The sequence below is a fragment of the Alligator mississippiensis genome, chromosome 3, assembly GCF_030867095.1.
Source record: "Alligator mississippiensis isolate rAllMis1 chromosome 3, rAllMis1, whole genome shotgun sequence".
Classification (NCBI taxonomy): Eukaryota; Metazoa; Chordata; order Crocodylia; family Alligatoridae; genus Alligator; species Alligator mississippiensis.
Window position 1 is genome coordinate 217,919,139 of NC_081826.1, and position 16,552 is coordinate 217,935,690.

A 16,552-nucleotide genomic window follows, 5' to 3' on the forward strand; every position below is an offset into this window, starting at 1 on the left:
TCCAGGAGGCTTGTGCCCCCCCAATCTGTGTGCAGAGTGAGGGCAGGCTGCTGATGCAGGATGGGGCTCTGTGCCCCACTGCTGCTGCCCGGGAGCAGCATGACGCGATATGCCTGCTGCCACTTGGCTGCACCTCATCCCCTGCCCACCTGGCAGTGGCCAGCACATGGCATCATGCAGCTCTCAGGGCAAAGGTAGCAGGGCGCAGAGCACCAACCTGCAGTGGCAGCCCATTTCCATCCCACACAGAGATCAGGGGGGCACTTGACCCTCGGGCCTTAGCTGGGGTACACACAGTGGCAGGAGCCTGCCCATGCCCCTGGTCAAGGTACCCAGGACTCCAATAGTCTCATGACCTGCCCCAGGGCCCCAGGCCCCATTCACTCCAGCCCCTGCCCCTGCCACTGCCCCACTCCCTCTCACACTTTGGTGCTAAGCCCCATTAGCCCTGGCCTTCCACCACTGCCCACTCTCCTTTTTAATGGTCTTGATGTTCCACTAATCAAGATATACTTTTTTCTGGAATTCTGCTGTCTGTTAGCTGCCTCTGTTAATGTAGCTCTTATTTCACAGGCCTGCAAACTGTTTTTACTAAATATTAACTCCGGTGTAGAAAATTAACTTAAGTGAACATTAACTCAGTTGTAGAAATAACAGTTAATGAAGTTCTGGGTACAATATCAAGATGCTCAAAAAGACTATACTTTTTTTTATGAATCAGAATAAAATATGTATATTTAACTAAATGAAAGAACATATTTTGGGGGTTTTTTTGCCTATTTTGTTGTGTATTTTATACATGATATATAATATAGCACATTAATGCACATTGCAGTTCATGGAGAAAGCCAAGGAGCTTAGGGCATTCAGTGGGGCAAGGAGCCAAAGTAGGGTGACTTTTAGTTAGAAAATAGTTTGCTTATGTTTGTTTTCACCATGCTCAAAACTGAAGGACTGAATTGTGGATGCAGGGGTAGAGGAGGCCACAGGTAGGGATAACTGAGAGACATTCTCCAACACTGGGGCTATGACCCACAATGCTAGAGTCCAAGGTGGTAGACCTGGGCTGACAGGTCTCAGTCAGATAAAAAGAGATGAAGCCAGGTAGGTGGAAGCCTAGACAAGGGTTTTAGGCCCAAGAGCCCCGGGATTGATTTGAACTGCAATAAAAGGACCACTCAGAGTTATCTGTCACATATGGGTGTGACTATGGGGGCATCTGCAGGTTATGATTCTAGACCCTAAGGTGACTAAAGTCCTCTTAAAGAGGGAGTACACCTATGGGATAAAGTAAAAGGCACCAAGTAGTGGCTTTTGTAGGCAAACTCTGGCTTTTGTAGGCAAACTCCCATTTATATATTTAACAGCAAGTCATGGCATAAAAGAGATAGGAAGAAGAAGAGGTCAGGGAACATGGACAGGTGTCGCAAAGCACGGGAGTGTTCTGCTCCTAAAGAGGGGAGACTGCTGGGGAAAGAGCCCTAGCAGCGAGTAAGGAGTCCAGCTGTGGGTTGCCAGGGCAACTGGAGCCAGCAAGAGATCGCACCTGCAGGCAGTCAGCTAATTGAAAGGGGCAGGGCCTGACTCCCTTATAAACCCGAGGAGCTGAGACCAGAGGCAGTTCCCTGCCAGCAGCCCAGGAGGAAGGAGCTCTCTGCTGTGGAAGAGAAGAGAAGCCTGATGAAGAAGCAACGCCTGACATGGCTACGAGATGAGGAATCTCCGGTAGGCCTGAACGTGATTACAGCCGGGCGGCTTCTGTTTATGTTATAGCCTATGGGCTTGTGTTTGTTTTACTGTTTGTTACCGGTGGTTTGGGTGAGGCTATCAGGGGATGGAGGAGGCCTCATAGGGGACCCACAGTAGTGTGGAAGCCCCAGCACCAGCAAGGGCGCAACATTGGGGGTGCATAGACCCCAGCCCCAGAGAGGGGCAGTTGAGAAGCCCTAGAGAGGGGACATTGCTGAGAAGCTCCAGTGTTGGTGCAGTGAGCCCCAGAGAGGGGACAGAAGAGCCCTGAGGGAGGGTGGCTTTACTGAGAAGGCCCCAGAGGAGGGCAGCATTGGTGAGAAGGCCCCAGAGGAGGGCGGCATTGGTGAGAAGGCAGTGCTTTGAGAAGTGTCAGAGAGAAGGCACGGAGAGAGACAGGGCCACGGAGAGCCTAAAAGCCAGAGAGGGTGTAGACCCAGACCAGACAACGTCTATTCCATCGGTGAGGCATGGACTGCGGTGTAGGGGAGGAAGCAAAGCCGCAGATAGCACCCCCTGGCACCAGGACAGTACAATAGGCAGCCTCCCGCTCACAAGAACATCATCATAATTTCCATCAAGACATGGCAGGTGAGTACAGGGCGGGGACACAAGAACCCTAAAGCAGGATCCAAGGGTGCCCCACGCAAGGCGCAGAGTATTAGGAAGATGGCGCTGGGAAGGGCGACCTGTTACAACAGGCCAGTCTGGGGCACTGGACTCCAAGGAGGGTGAATACCTGAGCCTGTCACAATGGGTAATGACATTTTGGGTGCATCTAAGGGCACAGGTCTGCATGTGCACACCCTTAATTCACCCTTAAAATGGTGATTTTAGGCTAATCCCACCTAAATTTGATGCCTGCATAAAGCAGGTAGCAAATTTAGGCATGAATAGTTAAGGCACCTAAAGGGATATGTAGATGCCTTAAGGCACCTTAATGCTGTGTATGTTGATTGTGTAAGTGGACTGAAGTCAAGCCTGCAGGGCCCCACATTGCTTTTGGGCACTGCCAAGAGGAAGCAATGGGTGCTGTTTTCCAAGGTGCAGACCCTGGATTTGGAGTGGTGATTCCGGCAGCAGCAGTACTTGTTGGTGTGCCGACTGACAACTCAAGGGCACAAAAAAAACCCAACACAACCCAAGCCTCAGTACGCACAAGAGCAGGTCAGGGAGAAGCAGCAGCTTCATGTGCTCCCTGTGTTGTGCAGTGAGCAGAGGAACCATGCCATACCATGCTGGCAGAGGCAGATGTGCACCCCTATGCACATTTGTCACTTGGAACTGCTGCTCCAACTCCAGTATCTCTACCTTAGAGAACAGCACCCACCACTGCTTCTTCTTGGTGGCACTCAGCAGCAGTGCAGGGCTCCATGGGCTCAACTACGGCCCTTTCTTGACCAATGCCAGGGAGGCAAGAGGAGGCCAGGAAGGAGAGGGTTAGAGCTGGGGCTGGGGCTGGGGCCAGAGCCAGAGCCAGAGCCAGGGTCGGGGATGGGACTGGGATGATCACATCTAGGGGGGACTGGAGACACCCACCCCTTCAGCCAACATTGGGCTGCACCTCCTGGCTATGCAGCCATGGGCTTCAGGGGGGTGTCCAAGGTACTGCCCAGGGCAGATTGCAAATGCGTTTGCCCAGTGTGCCATTGTCGCAGGGCACCTCGGTGCCCCTGCTCCTATAGAGGAGAAACTGCCAGGGTGCGAGTGAGCACGCCCTGGCCTGACATAACGAGCCCAGCTGAGGCTTGCTCAGGTAATGAGCACAGCTGCGGGTTGCCGGAGCAACCAAGCAGAGCCAGCTGCCTGTAGGGGGCAGGGCCTGGCCCTTATAAAGCTCAGGGCTGAGGCCAGGCTGGCAGTTCGCTGCCAGCAGCCAGAGAGGCAGGAGCCCCCTCAGCCGAGATATGGGAAGGAGCCTAAGTCGCAAGTACAGCTCATGATAGCCCTGGAGGCTTGAGCTATGATGAGGAGTTATGGCCAGGCGGCTTGCATTTGTGTTACAGCCTAGGGGCTTGTGGTTTTGCGTTGTGTTATTACACCCAGAGGCTTGGGCGAGGCTGTAGGGGTTGGAGGAGGCCTCAATTACTCGCACGCCAGTGCGTGAGCAACTGGCAGCGAGGAGCGCGGCCAGTAGGTCGCGGGCGCAACCTGTAGGTTGCAGACGGGGACCTAGACCCCGGATTGCGTGTGGGGGACATAGCCCCTGTATAGCACCAGGGAAGGCGCAGCTCGCACGCCACTGCGCGAGCAGCTGGTGGCGAGGAGCGCGGCCAGTGGGTCGCGGGCGCAACCCGTAGGTTGCGGACGGGGACCGAGACCCCGGATTGCGTGTGGGGGAACATAGCCCCCGGCCCCAGGAAAGGGGCAGTATTACTGAGGAGCCCAGTGTGGGCGCGGCGAGCCCCAGAGAGGGGGAACGCCATTGTATTTTATTGAGTAGCCCAGTGGGGGTGCGGCGAGCCCCCAGAGAGGGGGAACGCCCTTGTGTATTATTGAGTAGCCCAGTGTGGGCACGGCGAGCCCCAGAGAGGGGGAACGCCCTTGTACATTATTGAGTAGCCCAGTGTGGGCGCGGCGAGCCCCAGAAAGAGGGGGAACGTCCTTGTACGTTATTGAGTAGCCCAGTGCGGGCGCGGCGAGCCCCAGAGAGGGGGAACGCCATTGGGTTTTATTGAGTAGCCCAGTGTGGGCGCACGGGCATAGCGAGCCCGGCCGCAGGCTAGTGCGGCAATACCTCTCAGACCAAGGCAGTGTGCTGCGGTTGCCCCTGAGAGGACAGGGAGTAGCAGCGCAGGGAGCCAGAGTCAGGAAGGGTGTCCGTGCGGTTGGCCCATAGGACCGGAGGCCCACTAGAAAGTCTCGAAGCGGAACCACACCGGCAGGGGAGGCCCAGAGTGGGCTAGACAGGAGTCCCAGCAAGAGGCTGGGCACGAGACAGGGAGCCCAGAGTGGGCCACATTAGAGAGGAGGCCCGGGAAGTGGGCGTATAGACCGAACAACGTCCTTTACATCTGCGAGGCTTGGGGCATGGTATTAGGGGCTGGTAGGAGCCACGCATAGCCCATAAGGCTAGGGCGCTTGGGTAGCGCCCATTGTACGGGGAGACCCACGAGGGGTCCAGGAGCTGACAGGCCCGAGGAAACACAAGGCAGCCTCCCTATTACATATTACATCAAGACGTGGCGGGCGAGAATGGAGGGTGCCCTCGGGCCGGAGTAGCGCGGTGAGAGGGCCTCAAGGAGATCATGGCCCTCCGCGAGGACCCCGCCGTGACAGCCATATTAAGGCCTCTTAAGGTATGCATATGTAGACGCGCACAAGCTAAATCACCTTAGTGCACCTTAAGCTAAGGTGCATTAAGTTTAGGCACATGTAAATTCATGTGTAGACATTCTCTACCAAAATGCACCATTATTTCTTTAATGTTAGTGTGAGAGTGTGTATTAGTGTTAGAGCAATGTTGTAGTCATGATGGTCCAGCAATTATGTGAGAGACAAGGATCTTTTTGTAGGGGTGATATCCTTTATTGGACCAACTACATGGCTGGAATAAAGTTAGGCACGCTTTCAAATGCAAACATTTCTTCATCAGTGTCCTTCGTCTTCTGTTCTAAGACCCCAAATGTAATAGTCAGAGACCTAGGTATATTCATAAATCCTTTGAGGTTTAGGCCCCAGATGGTTATGCATCATTTTACCCTATACATAGTGGCTGGGTGAAACAATTTGCATATGTAGTTTTCACTTGTGGTTTTGAAAATATATGAAGCCAATGACTGTATCACAAGTCTGAGTACCACTGTGTACTTAATTTATTCACATAGTTTGACTAGTGAGATGTCTAACAACCGAAGTGAAAATCAGTTGCTTAGATTTAGCTTATCTGTGTACCAGGCTAATGAAGATCAACCAAGACATAAAAAACTTGCCTATGGATAGGAACTAATTTCTCTCTTTTATACCACTTTCTGTTTCTTTTTACTGAACCAATTATTAAACCTTTTGTTCTAATCCCTCTGTATAGCTATAAAACAAAATGAACAACTTAATTTTCATCAGGAAAGCATGAAAAGTATATATTAAAAGGTACTTACCTGGATTACAGTATTTGAAAAAATAGCTTATAATCATTACCAGTTTTCTTTTTTTTAATGCATGAAAGTCCCGATTATTAAATGGTGTGAGTAATTTATGGTTCTGAAGTATGACTCAATATCCAATCAACAGCAATGCAAATTTTGTTTGGCTGAAAAGACAGAGGAACAGCAACCTGCTGGTTTTCATGATCTCCAGTTTCAGTGATTATTTGAGGAAAATATTAGACATATGACAACTGAAAGGGTACCTGGTTATTTTACCATTTGAACCAAAGACTATTACAACTGGCATCCAGGAAACAATGGTATCCTTAGAGTATAATAATTTCCAACATATTAAACGGAAACTATATTAAGTTTGAAGTCAAAATTATTACTTTTTCTTTTTACTTAGGTCTTTTTAAAAAGATCTTTAGCAATCAGTTAATCCAGATTGACATTAAGAACCTCAGATTCGCATGCCCCATAGCCCTCACCAGCTTTAATCAATTTCCCAAAGGCACTGGAAAAAAAACTAAGAAAGTAACTGAGTCTTATAAAGTGAACAGACTCTGGTGAACTAGATACAGTACTGTACTTTTTATTTTCTCAATGTATACTGGAAAATCCTTACAAACCCAATATAAAGAAAATCTTGTCACTGGACTGACAACATCAAACCTGCAAATTAAAGCAAAATCATGCTTTTTATTGGTAATTGTTCTAGATTAGGGGAGGAAAATGCACGATATTGAGTCAGCGCAAAAATGTAACAAGTATTGAAATCTGATTGGTTCTCTTACACTTAATATTATTTGCTTACAAATTTAATAGCCACCATGTAAAAAGCAGCGCCAAACATGAAAAAAAAATGGTTAACCCATAATTCAAATGTGTGTAAGTGTAGGACTTTTCAATAAAGCCCAGACTCTTGAGAGGTATGGAAATGGCTGTGGTTCAATAAAGTTGATTGAGTGCCCTAGCCCCTTCATATAGTGTCGGTTGGGAAAGAAAAAAAAGGAGAGGGATAGAGGAAACATAAAAACTAATAATAAAAGATAATAAAGATGCAAGTCGGGCTTCTGAATTCTATCTTGTGGAAATTCTTGATATGACTGAAAGGCTAAATTTACTACAGCCAGACGTTGACCAATTAAAGGAGTTGGTAAATATAACAGTTGATTAATATTCTAAGTAAAACAAAGTGATTGATATCTAACAGAAGCTTCTCATTGTCTTTTTCTTTTTCTTTAGTGAGTAATATAAGCTTTTCATTTTCTCATGTTCCTTTCACACTCCTGTAATACTACCTCTCCTTACATTAACAACTCTGGAAACCATGCTCCCACCCCCCATTTAAATTTTTATGCCTAAATGCTCACTGAGTGGCCAGTCCTGCAAACATTTACTACTATGCATCTTGCTACCCTTTATGAAATGACTTATGGTAAAATGTGCTATGTCCATTTAGTGAGTATTATCAGCATCTGCCTCTTATTTTTCATTTTAAACCAAGGCCCTACAGACAATGCATTAAATTATTCTGCAAGTACATTAACAAGACCATGTTAATAACAAATGATAAATATTACAAATTTTGCTTCCCCTGCATGGAGTGGAGAGATGGAAAAGAAGGGATCTAATTCTGCATTACTTAGCATATCATTCTTATAAGGAAAAAAAAGTTTACATTTTAAAGTTGCTGCCTGGGTCAGAGAGAAAGCCTATTGCCTTGCTCTCTGGAGTCATTCAAATTATAAGCATCTTTGGCTATAGCTACAATTCCCAGTTTTTCTGTTTTCAAGTTCACTCTGTCTTTGTGTAATGGTGCATTTGGAGAAATGTTGTTATGGGTATGGTGCTAGTTGCTGAAATTTAAGGCTACTCTTGGGTGGACGAAAAACGGAGAGCTTCTATTTAATATGTCTCACCTCTCAACTTCACAGAAAGAAGCATGCTGTGACACAGTGAATATTTTGATCTCTCAGGACTTTCTTCACTTCCAGAAAATAACAGTGACCTCCCTGGATCTCTAAACTGCAGACTGAGTAAAATGAAATGAACATGAAGTTGAATTTAATTTCTGATCTTTGTCCAGCAAATCTCAACATTTTAACCTTAGCTCTGTAGTTGAGACATCTGAAGGAAAGTGTCTAGGGAAAGCTCCCAGGTGATGACTCTGTGCTGGCATTCAGTGTGCCCTTTCAGTCATCAGGGTCTTAACTGCTCAGCTCCCTGCAGAATATTTGGAGTAGAACTTCAATGTCGTTTTCTGCATCTGCTCCTTCCGTTCCCAAGCAGGTCTCCAATCTTAACATATTTTTTATTGGAAACTATTCTCAGGATCATCCACCTTGTTCTGAAAAGACACAATATCTTGGAACAGGTTTAACCTCCGTGTAAGTCCCAAGCACATCTCATTCCTTCTAGGCTTATCACACATTACAGCTTGCATCAGCATTGGTAGATAGATTCATGTATTGTTTCTAGTTTTTTTTAACATTTATTTCCTTCCCTAATTACTTGACTTTTCCTAATTTCCTTCCCTAATTACTTATTAGATTGGGGAGTTTTCACAGAAACTTCGAAGTTCAGCCAGAGGTAAGTTAGGTCTTTTAGCATCGGATTCCAACAGAAATGTCTTTTATTTTATGTTTCATCTGCTAAATCTGAATCTAGTAAAAGATTGTTACCCATTATTATCTACAGTTCTTTATCTTATGCCAGGGCAGTCCAACTGGGAGGCCACAGGCCACGTGCAGCCCATGAGGGACTAATGTGGCCCATTGAATCCTGTTCGGCTGTTGCTCCTGTCTTTGCTTGTGATTCAGCATTGGCCAAAGCCTCCCAGTTTGCCCGGGCTGACCCTTTGCACATTCTTGCTGCTGTGCTGCAAGTGTTGCCACCATGTTGATTCCCTTTACTAAAAATTCATTCATGTGCCCTCAAGTTTTGGACAAGCAACTTCTATCTGACTCCTTCCTAAAGCCTTATTGCCCCTTTCTTACTTTCCAGGCAATAAATCCCATGTATTTGCAATGAGGCCCATTTAAACCACTCTAGCAGTAAAGTAAATGAGAACTTGTGGTGAATTAGATGCACAGAGGTCAGTGCATTTTATCTATTATACAGCACCTTTACACTCTAAAAGCAGTGAAGGGACCTGTAGTGTAAATGAGAATCAGATTCTGAATAGTCTTTCCTGATTTCCTCTCCTACTTGAAATGATTAAGCCCTTCCTCTCTCCTGCTTTCTGCCACCCATGCTTCCACCCTGCCTACTCATTTGTTTCTCCTTCCTGTTTAATCTGGTCATTTAGATTTGGCATGTTGGGTCAGTCTGCTGTATTTTGTTAGTACAATGCCTGGAAGAATGTGGCACTGACCTGATGGAAGCTTCCGTGTGCTACCCCAAAAATAAAGAAGAAAGGTGGCAGTGCATCTTCAAGCTTCTCATTTAGAAAAATCACTTAATATGGATCATCATCTAGTGCAGCCTATGACTTCCTGTAATAATCAGTAATCCTGATTCCTTTGTGCTGGAGACACCAGGGAGCAAATTATTGCTTACTTATCTGGTATGAAATTATTTTTTTTCTTTTTTTTTTCATCAGGATTTCTGGGGTTTTGCTTTTCTGGTTATTGGGTTTTTTTCCTGTTTCTCTAAAGATTAATTTTAAGATGTGGGGAAATGTTCAGGCATCACTTGTGACATTCACTCATGAGTGGACCTCAGCTGAAGAGAAGACTTTATGAGGCAATGGTGTAAGTGACAACTCAGGTTAATAAACAATTGGGATAATACAAGTTAGGGGTGGCCAAATTCATATGACCCCATTGATTCATAGATTCATAGCTTGTAGAGTCAGAAGGGACCACAATGGATCATCGTGTCTGACTCCCTGCCCCTGGCAGGAAAGAGGACTGAGGTCAGACGACCCCAGTCAGGTGACTATCAAGCCTCCTCTTGAAGACCTCCAAGTTAGGTGATAGGACCACTTCTCTTGGAAGCCCATTCCAGGTTCTGGCCACCCTTACTGTAAAAAAATTCTTCCTAATGTCTAACCTAAATCTGCTCTCCACTAGTTTGCACCCATTATTCCTAGTTACTCCCTGGGGCGGTCCGGTAAATAGCGTATCACCAATTCCCTGTTGTCCTCCCTTGATAAACTTATAGGCAGCTACAAGGTCTCCCCTCATATGTCTCTTGTGAAGGCCGAAGAGATCCAGGCTGAAGAGATGAGCCGGGTCTGGCCTGTGAGGTTTCTTGAGGGTTGGATGACCCACCTCCTCTGGTAGGATTAATGGCTTGGTTGCTAGAGTCATTGCATTGGCATAGCTGTGGAACCCAGGAATGAATGCCACCATTGCTCATCCTCCTTTCTTACTGCAACCATTTTTAGTCCGGATATAAATAAATGGTCCCTTCTTCTCTGCCTAGAAATAACTACAAAAGATGTAGAAGAAAACTCTTAAACCTGCAAAAAGTTTACTCACCTGTGCTCAGAAAGGTGTTCTGCAAAGTTTACATGTTGAACAGGCAGTTGTCTTAGCACAGGGGTTTTCAACCTTTTTTTTAGTCTAAGTACCCCCAGCAGCCAGACGCTGAGCAGGAGCGGGGGATGTAGCACACGGCCAAACGCTGACTAGGGAGGTGGGGGGGAGGTAGCTTGTTTCCAGACACGGAGCAGGGAGGCAGAGATGGCATGTGGGTAAGCAGACGGAGCACTGCCGCCTCCCAGGAATGGGGCAGGGAAGCTCACTGGGCTGATGTGTGGTGGTGGTAGCCCCACCCTGCAGAGGGGCACTGCTGCCCTCAACTCACCCCGGACCGGCTCCTGGGAGGCAGCGGCATTCCATCCCTGCCTGCCCACATGTACCCCCTAGCACCGGTCCAAGTACCCCCAGGGATACGTGTACCCCCAGCTGACAACCCCTGTCTTAGCACATTCACTATTTGTTCACTATATATTCATTACAAGATTCAGATGACATTTTTATTGAAGTCTACAAAAGTTTTGTCCAATGCCACAGGGGCTATTATATCAGCTGTCAGGGATCAACACTGGTTATCAATAAGCTTCAGGATGGAAATGAAGGTTTTTATGTTAGCCTATGAAGTCGTAAATAGCTTGGGAGCCAATGATGTGAGAGATCACCTCTTTCCCTATGCAATGCCATGATTAAGATCAATGGAATCATCTAAGGTAGAGCGCCTTCTTTATAAAAGGCATGGAGATGCAGATAGGATGTCCTCAAGGACAGCATAATTCACACAGATTCATAGAAGTTTAGGGCTGGAAGGGACCTCGTGAGATCATCAGGTCCAGCCTCCCTGCTCTGGGCAGGAAAGACAGATGGGGTCAAATAACTGCAGCAAGGTGTGCATCCAGTCTCTTTTTGAAGAACTCTAGGGTAGGTGTCTGCAGCAGCCCTGCTGGGAGTATATTCCAGAGTCTGGTCACATGAACCATGAAGAAGCTTTTCCTTATCCAGTCTGAAACCTTCTTCTAGGAGTTTATGACCATTGCTCCTGGTTTTCCCCTGGGGTGCTTTGATGAATAGTTGTTCATCTAACCCCTGATGCTAACCCTTGATATATTTGTAAGCTGCCACCAAATCCCCCCAAAGTCTTCTTTTTTCTAGGCTGAACAGTCCCATATCTATCAGCCTTTCATCACATGGCTTGCTCTTCAGGCCTCTAATCATATGAGTGGCTCTTCTCTGGACACTCTCAAGCTTCTCTACAACCTGCTTGAAGTGCGATGCCCAGAACTGGACACAGTACTGAAGTGCAGCCTCACCAATGCCGGGTAGAGCAAGGGAATAACTAACTTCCATAGTTTTGTTTGAGATGCATCAGTTGATGCATGCCAGCATATTGTTTGCTTTGCTAACTGTAGTGGCAGAGCTAGCATAGCACCACTGAGCCTGTAAGTTTGTTGCAGATTTTTCCTCCCCAGATACAGCACTTCACACTTCTCAGTGTTGAACAGTGTCTGGTTCTGGTCCATCCATCTAATTAATCTGTCTAGGTCCACCTGGAACGTCAGCCTGCCCTGATTCATGGCCGCACTTCCCCAGAGCTTAGTGTCATCAGCAAACTTTGCCAGTATGCTCTTCACCCCCACATCCAAATCACTGATGAAGATGTTGAAAAGTACTGATCCAAGTACTGAACCCTGGGGGACCCCACTGGCTACCTTCCACCAGGTCAACACATATCCATCTATCAGTACTCTCTGGGTCCAACCCCGCAGCCAGTTTCCCACCCATCTGACCATTGTATTGTTGAGTCCATAGTCCCCTCATTTTACCTGGACAGCCTCATGGGACACCAATTCAAAGGCCTATCTAAAGTCCAAGTAAATGATGTCAACCTCATCTCCCTTATCTAGGTGGTGAGTAACCCAGTCATAGATGGAGATGAGGTTAGTCGGACATGACCTACCCATGACAAAACTGTGCTGGCTGTCATTCAGAATTTTGCCTTCTACTAGCTTATTCCATATGGACTCTTTGTGAAATTTTTTGAGGATTTTTCCTAGGATTGAGGTCAAGCTGATCGACCTGTAGTTCCCTGGGTCCTTTCTCATCCCTTCTTGAAAATGGGCACAACATTGGCCCTCTTCCAGTCTTCCGGGACCTCTCCTGAGTGCCACAGATTCTCAAAGAAGTTCACCAGTGGTCCTGTGATGACTTTGGCTAGTTCGTTCAGCACTCTTAGATGGAGTTCATCTGGTCCTACTGACTTATAGAGATATCCAGCCTCTCTAGCTGTTCTTTCACCAGCTCTATATTGACTGTTGGTCAATGGAAACTTCTTCCCATCTTTGTTTGTCAGAGCCTGTATTTCTCAAACTTCTAGGAATGAGGCAAAAAGAGTAAACTTGCAAAAGAGTGAACTGAAAGTTTGAGGAGTTTATTATCACCAATGTATTTGTTGAGGAATATTTATTTGTGTGTCAAGAAAAAATGAGTAGCCTTTCATCTTTTCATCACATTATAGCTACTTGCGTTACCTATTGCCATTTTAAGATATGATCTTCTATAAATCAAAATCAATAAATATCATTCTGCATGTCTTCAGGCCAATTCTAGCCTGGATCCTCAGCAATTTTGAAAATCAGACCATTTATTTAGATAACTAAGGATGGAATTAGCCTGACTTCAGGCACTCATATTTTGAAAATCTTGGCCATAACATCCTCTTATACTTACCTGCAAGGAGAGTAGGAGTTCCTGCACATCTTTGAGCTGCACACTTCATTAAAAGCCTAAGGACAGTTATTTTTTGTAGGTTTATAATAAAAAAAGAGATTAAGAAGTAAACTGCAGTGGCTCGGGGACTTTGGAAGCATATTCCCCAGAATGTTGAGCTCATCATAGATTCATAGATTCATAGATGTTAGGGTCGGAAGGGACCTCAATAGATCATCAAGTCCGACCCCCTGCATAAGCAGGAAAGAGTGCTGGGTCTAAATGACCCCAGCTAGATACTCGTCTAACCTCCTCTTGAAGACCCCCAGGGTAGGGGAGAGCACCACCTCCCTTGGGAGCCCGTTCCAGACCTTGGCCACTTGAACTGTGAAGAAGTTCTTCCTAATGTCCAGTCTAAATCTGCTCTCTGCTAGCTTGTGGCCATTGTTTCTTGTAACCCCCGGGGGCGCCTTGGTGAATAAATCCTCACCAATTCCCTTCTGTGCCCCCGTGATGAACTTATAGGCAGCCACAAGGTCGCCTCTCAACCTTCTCTTGCGGAGGCTGAAAAGGTCCAGTTTCACTAGTCTCTCCTCGTAGGGCTTGGTCTGCAGGCCCTTGACCATACGAGTTGCCCTTCGCTGTACCCTCTCCAGGTTATCCGCATCCTTCTTGAAGTGCGGCGCCCAGAATTGCACGCAGTACTCCAACTGCGGTCTGACCAACGCCCTATAGAGGGGAAGTATCACCTCCCTGGACCTATTTGTCATGCATCTGCTGATGCACGATAAAGTGCCATTGGCTTTTCTGATGGCTTCGTCACACTGCCGGCTCATGTTCAACTTGGAGTCCACTAGGACTCCAAGATCCCTTTCCACCTCCGTGCCACCCAGCAGGTCATTCCCTAGGCTGTAGGTGTGCTGGACATTTTTCCTCCCTAGGTGCAGCACTTTGCATTTCTCCTTGTTGAACTGCATCCTGTTGTTTTCTGCCCACTTGTCCAGCCTATCCAGGTCTGCCTGCAGCTGTTCCCTGCCCTCCGGCGTGTCCACTTCTCCCCATAGCTTTGTGTCATCTGCAAACTTGGACAGAGTACATTTCACTCCCACGTCCAAGTCGCTGATGAAGACATTAAAGAGTATCGGTCCAAGGACCGAACCCTGCGGGACCCCACTACCCACACCCTTCCAGGTCGAGACCGACCCATCTACCACGACTCTTTGGGTGCGACCCTCTAGCCAATTCGCCACCCACCGAACTGTGCAGTCAGTCAATTCAGAATATATCTCTTCTGAAAATGTAAAATGTTTTACCTTACTGTATTATCTTCATGCAATTGGAAGCTAGCACTAACATGATGAAGGCTTGATATTACTTTGCATAAGATGCAACACAACCTTTGTTTAACATTCAAGTAAAATTAGCCAGATAAAGAAAGAAGGCACGAGGGAGAAAAACTTAAACAAGTTATAGTTAAGGCAGTGTAAAGGTCAAAATTGTAATATTAAATAAATCTTACATGGTTTTATAAACCCTAATTTATTGTCTATGTGCAACTGACATTTTAGCTCTTGGTTTAATACCAAGCACTTCAAAGTATTCTTGTAGAAGAATGGTTGATAACCCTCTTACACAGCATAATTGGAATTCTGCATGTTAGAACATTTGGTTTCTGAAAGATTTTTGTAAATGTTAATAGCTGTCTTTTAAAACAGTGTAAGTGTGAAATGCTATGAAAAGCAAAAGTTTAAATGTCATTGTGTCTATAATTTTCATATTGTAAAAACTAAATAAGTTTTCTAGAATGAAAAACCTAAAGGCCTGCTGCAAGTCTGAAGATATAAGCTAGCTCATTATCACCTTTTTTGGAAACAGATATGACAGATACATTTTATAAAACTTTGCATGTTTTAGGCTTGTTTTGCAAAATTTACAATTGAACATTTAACTGGATGGCAATTGTAGTCAGGCAGATTCTTCCTATTTACACACATATGATTTGAGAATGAATAATTCACCACAAAAGCAGGCACCTAATGAGACTTCCAGACTCTCATCATCTCTCTCATCACAGGTATACTTCATTCCTGGTTCCACTGGCACTCAGACTGAAAAGCTACTCATGCTTTCTCAGGGTTGACTGTGTTTTCTTTCCATAACTAACAAGTGGCTGAAGAACTATGTCAATATGCAAACACAAGGACTTGAATTATTTTTTAATACTTCTCTGAAATTAAGACAGCAGATACCTTCAGCTCTAATGCAGAGATCTCTTGCATTTGTGCACATTGGGCGTGTCTATATGTCGTTGCTCTATACATGTAGCACCTGGTTAGATTTTGCCGCTATGTTGCCGTAGAAGCACACTATGCTAAGGGAGCGTGGCACTGCAGCAACATAGCTGCTGATCACATGTAGACCCACGTGATTGCTACGTCACTGTAGCACACTGTATGGTGATGTAGCATGCCCATTACCTGAAGAATGGAACCATGAATTCTGGATTATCTCAGTTTTAAAGCAGCAGCTTTTGATAGACTGTCTCCTAAAAACAACCCATTAAAAGAACAAATAGAACAATAATGACTATTACCCAATGAGGGTATCAGCAAAACTGTGTTCATGTTTCATATGATCCTTTATTCTACCATTATTAAATATAATTTAGGGATAAAAGTTTTAGCGGACTGCAGTTTCATTTTATTAACAGTTAGCAAGGTATCAGTTTATCATCATGCTTGCCTAAATCAAAGAGGCTAGGATGTTTATCAGAGCAAAAATATGTTTTAAAAAAAGCAGGTAACTTAAATAATAATCATGCCAAGAATGCCTAGTCTGTACATGTAGGTTTCAGGAAGCCAGAACAATTTTTCCCTCGGGTACTGTAATAATAAAGATTTACTTCAAGCAAAACATGATAAGAAAATGTTTGTGTACGAAAGGGAAATAGTCACACTGCAAATATTTCTCATTCCCAAAATAACTTTCTTTAACAAATGAATTTCTTTACCAGGTTCATGTTAAAGGGCTTGTCTGCAGCAGACAGAAAAGTGCTTTGACATTTGTAATATCTATTTTCAGAACAAAATAGTAGAATAGAAGAGAGGGCAAAAATTACTTTGTACAACAGCCATCCACTGCACCTAGCCCAGATGACATGCACCTATGTGAAGGCTTTTGGACTCTGTAATTCAGCTGTTTATTGTACTAGAAAAACTGCTGCTGTTTGGATGCATCTACACATGCACTTTAATGCGCAGTAGACTATTTTACTGTGTATTAAAGTATTACATAAAAACCCATGACATTACACTAATGTGCAGTAAAATAATTTACTACACATTAAGCATACTAAAAAAGGTGTGCAAATGTGCTACTGCACATTAGCACAGCCTAACGCGTATTGATTTAGAACCTCACATTGGAGGGCACTTTTACATGTGCTGCAGGGGTGGGAGGGAATCCCTTTAATTAGAGCTGCTCTAATTAAAGTGCTACCAAGTCTCCTGTATCAGCATCTCTGTA